The following is a 6,390-nucleotide window of genomic DNA, read 5'->3' as shown; positions in this document are numbered from 1 at the left end:
TATTGACAAAAATAGACACAGAAAAGTTCTTGAATTCCTGCAAACTGGAGTTTGCTTTTTGAACACGATAGATAGTACCTCCTCTCTCAAAGAAAAATAAAAAATAAAGAAAATAGTTCTAGACACTAATTTATCAAAATATTCGATTATAATCCACACTTACCTGCTTTCGTTATGTATGCCTTTTTTATACTACATTAACTGTGTTACTGGATATATTTAGTGCATAGCAAAATGGTTATTTCAGGAACCTCAAAATCTGGTTAAGGTACATTTCTGTCATATTCCTTGTTTCTGATATTCATGGTTTGATCTCACACCATGTTAGTTTCTCATGTATCTTCTGTTTCTAATCATTCCTCCAATTGTTTTGTAATAGTTCATGTCAGTAGCGCAGCCAGGATGTGTGTTTGGAGGGGGGGGCAAGTAATGTTATAAGTACATATAGAAAAATTACAAACAAAAAATATATATAAACATAAAAATATATAAAAAAAATTACAAACATCAAAGTACCAAAGTACATTGTTGGACCTCTTTGGGAGGCGGCCCCTCTGGGCCCCCCTTCCCTACACCACTGGGTCATGTGTATGCATACACCATCCGGATCTTGCGCGAAGTATACGCCGTGTTTTAAACTAAATATTTAATCTAAATCTATAGATGTATTTATGAATAAAACATGCTATATATTTATACATTACACGATTAGACTATTTTTCTCAACTGTGTTACGACTGGTTACTATTTTAATGCTGTTGGAACGCGTACTGTAGCATGGTAACTCTGACAATTAGGAGCTACCTAAAATTAGGCATAGTAAATTCTGGTCTAGAACTATAGAAAAAACCGATTTATTGGTCTCACATCACCACCAGAAAACTCTTTGAGTGATCAATAATCTACGTAAGGATTTTATTTATGTTTAATTTTAGCATTTTGTGACTTTTTATTTATTTTTTGAACGCACCTCATATTTAAACTGATGAAGAAAATTAAAGAAAAGTAATATTTACATCAAATTCATCAATAACAAATATGGCAGGGTTTTAGTTAAGTTCATATATATTTTCTTATTTATATTCTGAATTTTGCTTCATATATATAATAGACTCTAACACTTAATGAAGAAATTTAAAGAAAAGTAACACTGATATGGAATTTAACTAAAAGAAACAAGAAAGGAATTTTTAATTGAAGACTCGCTGTAAAAAACAATGTAAGTGCCATCTTGAAATCGTTTCACTTATTTTATGTTCTTTTAATACGTTTATGTCTTAGTTAGAATTTCATACATAGTGTCACTTTGTTATATGCTAGATTGCATTTCTAAGCAATGGTATTTTCTATTTTGTGACGCTTTGCTATATTTTGTCTCTACTGTAACAGTAGCTATTGTTTTTGGCACTTACATTTTTTTTTACAGCGAGTCGTCAATTTAGCATGTTGCCTATTTTCTCATTTACTTCATGAACGCACCTCATATTTATAATAATTCAAAAGTAAAGAACGGCAACACTGACGTCAAAGTCAACAAAACAACAAATAGAGATTCTAATTAAGGCAGGTAACTTTATTTAAGATTGGGAATTATGTTAAATTTAAATTTGATAGTTGGCGCATTTTTCTGAGTTACTTCCTGAAGCAATGTCACATTTGTATGGTAATATGAGAAAACCAACAAAACTAGCATCCAATTCAACAAACCCAAACAAAAACCCAAGTGTATAGAGGGAGACCAAGCGCGTAGGAGTCCTCTGACAGAGAAGAGTAGGAAATGAACAAATGAACGACGTCGATACCAGAGATTAATAACATAAAACGATGAGAGAAATTGAAACCCGAAGGAAGAGAAATTGCGATGGATTAAAGAGAGAGATTACGATAGAGCAAGAACGAGATGAAAGGGGAAAAATGTGAAAGGAGAAGAAGATAACTATATGGAAGATTGTAATGACATTAGCCAAATTGATGAGGGAAGAGAAGTAGTTCATTAAACGTAGGAATATCAATGACTATGTTTTTTTTCTCTATGCTGGGAATTTGTCTCTTTCTCTATGTCTCTCCTTCTGTTCTTCCTCTTCTCTTTGTCTGTGTATGTAAGCATGACTATTGATGTTAGAGAAAATGTAGTTTTTTTTTTAAGCCTATTCGTATCGTAATCCAAACTGTTAGTTTTCGTTTTTTCTTCCTTTTAAAAATCAAATGTCCAGCATTCCACTTTTCTGTTTATCAAATTGTATGTTAGACACTACATATATGACCAGGATATCCTCCAATATTTGATCGACTTATACAATCAAATTACCGCCAAAAAATCGGTGGGTGATTTGATTGGACAAAATGAAATGAATTTTTTAAGTTGTACGTCTCACGCTTATGTAGCCTAGGCTAAAGGAGGCGGTAATAATGAGAAATGAATGAAAATGAAGGAATCAAGATAGTGGGAGGAAACAGAGGGATCCCGAGGAAATCCACGAGCAGGGTGTTTGTCCACACAAGGCTCTCTTGGCGCGAGATGATTCGATTAGAGTTTAGAGTTCCTTTCAACACTAAGACAAACTTTAAGGTGAACCCAAACACTCGTATTACATTCAAATTATTAAATTTTCTCCAAGCGGGAACCAAACCTTGGACCACGTTCACCAAACGTACCCTCACTAGATCTTACACCACCGAGAAGAACGGCAAAAAGTCGAGAAATCATTTTTAGGATGCATGTTAGCTCAGAAATGTTGAGTTGACAACAGAAAGTCCCTTACAGCATTCCAAACTTTTAATAGCTTTACTCAAGCCTTCAAGAGTAAGTAAGTAGATTTGCATAAGTTTGCATTCATACGGCTGCAGATCTAAACATGGCTATAGTAAACTTTCCAGTTCCTGGATTGCAAGCTTGCTTCAGACTTGACAATAGTAAGTAATATAAGGATAGACTTATAATTCCCGTAAATTGACTCACATGTCAAGCATGACTTAAAATGTATGCTTGACAAAGTCATAACCAAAGAGTTTCTAAGGCTAAATCTAACACGTATCCGTTTCTCTGAACCTAAATTATTACATCTGGTCTAAGCGTACATAAGTTTATGCTTCAAGACTATATGGATACCAAGGATTTATACTTGGCAAAGAGATACACAGAGACAATCTCTAAGGTTAAGTCTACCAACAAAATGTTAAAGGTTAACTTGTTTTTACCATAGATATACTTGCGTAGTGGAATATATGGCGAGCCATAAGTTACTTGGCTAAAATGGAAGTTTGCTTTATAAAATCACTTCTTATAAAGTGTTATTCATGAATCACACAATATCACGAACCACAAGATAAGTATTGTCTATCAGCTGTTGCTACTCTAGTCAATTGAGTAGGGCCGCGTTGGCTCAGTGGTAGAGCGTTCACTTCTGGTGCTTGCGGTCCCGGGTTCGATCCCAGTCCCCGCCAAGTGAACTTTGTGGTGGACAAACACCGTGTGCGTGGGTTTTCTCGGGGTTTTCCCGTTTCCTCCCACTTTCTTCATTCCACCATTTCGTTCATTACTCATCATCACCGTCTCCTTTAACCTAACCGGCATAACCGTGGGACGTAAAACTCAAAGATTTCATTTCATTTCATTTGTAGTCAATTGAGCATGAATATCTGCTAGTGTGAATCTACTTACGGCACATGGTGCATTGTTCATATGATATAAAGATCGCATCTGATTTAAACTACTGCATTTGTTTTCCATTACAGTTCCAACACCAAATCTACTTTATATGTTGCGGCTCTGTGACAACTCATTCAATACACGTATTTTCATATTTTGTGATTATCTTTATTCTATCCGACGATTTATACAAATATTCTTTCAAATATCTTTGTCCACCTACAATAAGTTTGAAGGCTCTTTATAACAACTATTTATAGTTACCCAAACCATATTACTTGCCCATAGTTTTCCATCTTATCACGTTCAACGATACTCCTAAATATCACTTAATTCCCAACTATTTCAAATATGCTATTTATTTATTTATTTTTTACTGTAACGTTCTAAGATTGTGCTCCGACCTTAATTGAGACTGTGACGATAGTAGTGAATGAAATGCTGTAATGAAGAAGGTGGGTGAAAACCTGAAAACCCTAATGAAACTAACGCATAAGGTGTTTCAGCATCACAATGCACACTTGACATGAGCTGGGATCAAAACAGAGTTCCTGTACACTAGATATATGTATTTTACCACTGCCTTTAAACATTTTATCATACCCTTATCAGCAAATTACATTTCTATAAGAGGATAGAAAACAAGGAAAAAGCTGTAACAAGAATATTAAAAGTTGCTGCAAGAAAATCAGCAAACTTTTCTTTATGAATGGAAGGTGGAAAGGTTTGCATCTTGTAACTTTGTAACAGAGGTTGGTTTGCTATTAAGGTGTATATTTAAAATAATATCTATAGTGTGGGATGTAATACTTAAGATTGTATTTTCTTAGTATGCACATGCATAAAATTGGTAAACAGAAAACATCATTGACGTGCAAAGGATACTAGGAGTTGTTCTAGAGATACAACAAATGTTTTTATATGTAAATTAGATCGCTTCGTTGCGTGCACTGCGAAAAAATGTACGTGACGTACATAAAATCGTATATTACATTTGTAAATCCTGTAGTTTTTGGACTTAAAGTACAGCAAACGTATAACTGAAACCGCAGGTTTTATAATACTTTCCGTATAAGTGTTCCATCTGTACGTACTTTCCATATGATAAAATAGAGGCGGGTTAGGATCTCACATACAAATGGACGTATACAACGTACTACTGACGAAGGTAACATAAATATATGTATATAATATAAGGAAGACTGTTAGATATCAGGCATCCTGCATGATGTAACATCTGTAAGGGCAGTGCCGATATAGTATACGGATAACATATGCTCCGTACTGATTTATGTAGTAAGCAAGAGGATTCCGTATATTTGTACAATATACCGCTGTTCGGAGAATTGATTTTTCTCAGTGTGTGGATCCTTATCCAGCCGTTGTTCCAGAGTGTTTAAACTATGCTCCTTAGAATTCTGCTTGTCCTCAAAAAGTAAGTGATTCGACTTGCTTAAGCAATTAGTAAAAGGTTGTTGTGATCAAACCAGCATAGTAACGTTAGTGTTTCCACTTCGCTATTTGTGGTATCGTATCGGGTTGTTTGAGTGGAGTGAACTGCTTTTGAAAACAGAAGTTCCAAATCCCAAGTTCATTCAACTCCTTTTGCGAGTATTGTATGTTTTCGTAGAAGACAGAAATAGTATTAGATATTTAACACTTAAGAAAAAAAAACATTAACTGGTTACTCAACTAGGTTTAACTTCAAGTGCCATTATCCAATTTATCATGCAAACGAGTATGATAAGTTTGAAGGAGGAAAGAGAGCCAATGTTGCAGGCAGCTGAAACGTAAAAAAATGTTGTGAACTAACTACTATTATTATTATTAATATTACTAATCGTAACTACTGTTTTTAAAATTACCCTGATAGCTGAAGTGTAAGTAGTAACCTAGTAGAGCGTTACGCAACTTTCAAATATAATTTCAGTGTGTTGAAGTGTTTCTCATGAAGACTTCATGATGAAGTAGCCGGTAAACCACCGCTGATCTGTTCCAAGACGACGACATAGAATATGAAAATTTTCCAGTCGCATTCAAAACATGTATAAAATATATGAGCTAGTAATATATTTTAGTCTTGCTTGGAAGATTGTTTGAATAATTCTTTTTATACTAGGTTCTGAATGATTATTTTATTCGAAACATAAAATAATATAATAATCTCTATATATAACACAGTGAGAATCATTTCACAGTTAGAATCATTTCACAGTGTGAAACTGAGACTTCCAAACTATGTGTATCCCATACTCAAACTTGAAATAGTGCATCTAGAAGTAGATTGCAATAGAGTAATAAAATCGAAGATAGAAACTGTTCCTCGAACGCTGAATCGGGGGGCGCGGTGGCTCAGTGGGAGAGCGTTAACCTCCGGTGCTTGGGGTCCCTGGTTCGATCCCAGCTCGCGCCGTGTGGACTTAGTGATGGACAAACACCGTGCTCTTGGGTTTTCTCGGGGTTCTCCCGTTTCCTCCCACTTTCTTCATTCCACCATTTCATTCATTTCTCATAATCACCGTCTCCTTTAGCCTAACGGCATAATCGTGGGACGTAAAACTCAAAGATTTCATTTCAATTCATTTCGAACGCTGAATCCATAAAAAAAAGTCATTACTTTCTATCCCATACTGTTTCCGTTCTATGACGATAAACGTTGAAACCGAAAATAATGGTAAATTTGAGCCGCTGCTGGTTTTGGTAGAGCTTTATGAAGAGTCACGATATATGTTATCTTGGAA

At 35.0% G+C, this 6,390-nt stretch overlaps 1 non-coding gene across 1 annotated transcript; it reads left to right on the top strand.

The window, feature by feature from the left end:
- The first annotated feature begins 5,990 nt into the window (after positions 1-5,990).
- TRNAR-CCG (transfer RNA arginine (anticodon CCG)) lies at positions 5,991-6,062 on the top strand. The gene has a single exon. It is a non-coding gene; the product is annotated as a tRNA-Arg (tRNA).
- The last annotated feature ends 328 nt before the right edge of the window (positions 6,063-6,390 follow it).

The sequence above is a fragment of the Thermobia domestica genome, chromosome 12 (genome assembly GCF_964235325.1).
Source record: "Thermobia domestica chromosome 12, izTheDome1.hap1.1, whole genome shotgun sequence".
NCBI classification, from domain to species: Eukaryota; Metazoa; Arthropoda; class Insecta; order Zygentoma; family Lepismatidae; genus Thermobia; species Thermobia domestica.
The sequence above is the reverse complement of the archived record's forward strand: the minus strand, read 5'-3'. Positions and strand labels throughout refer to the sequence as shown.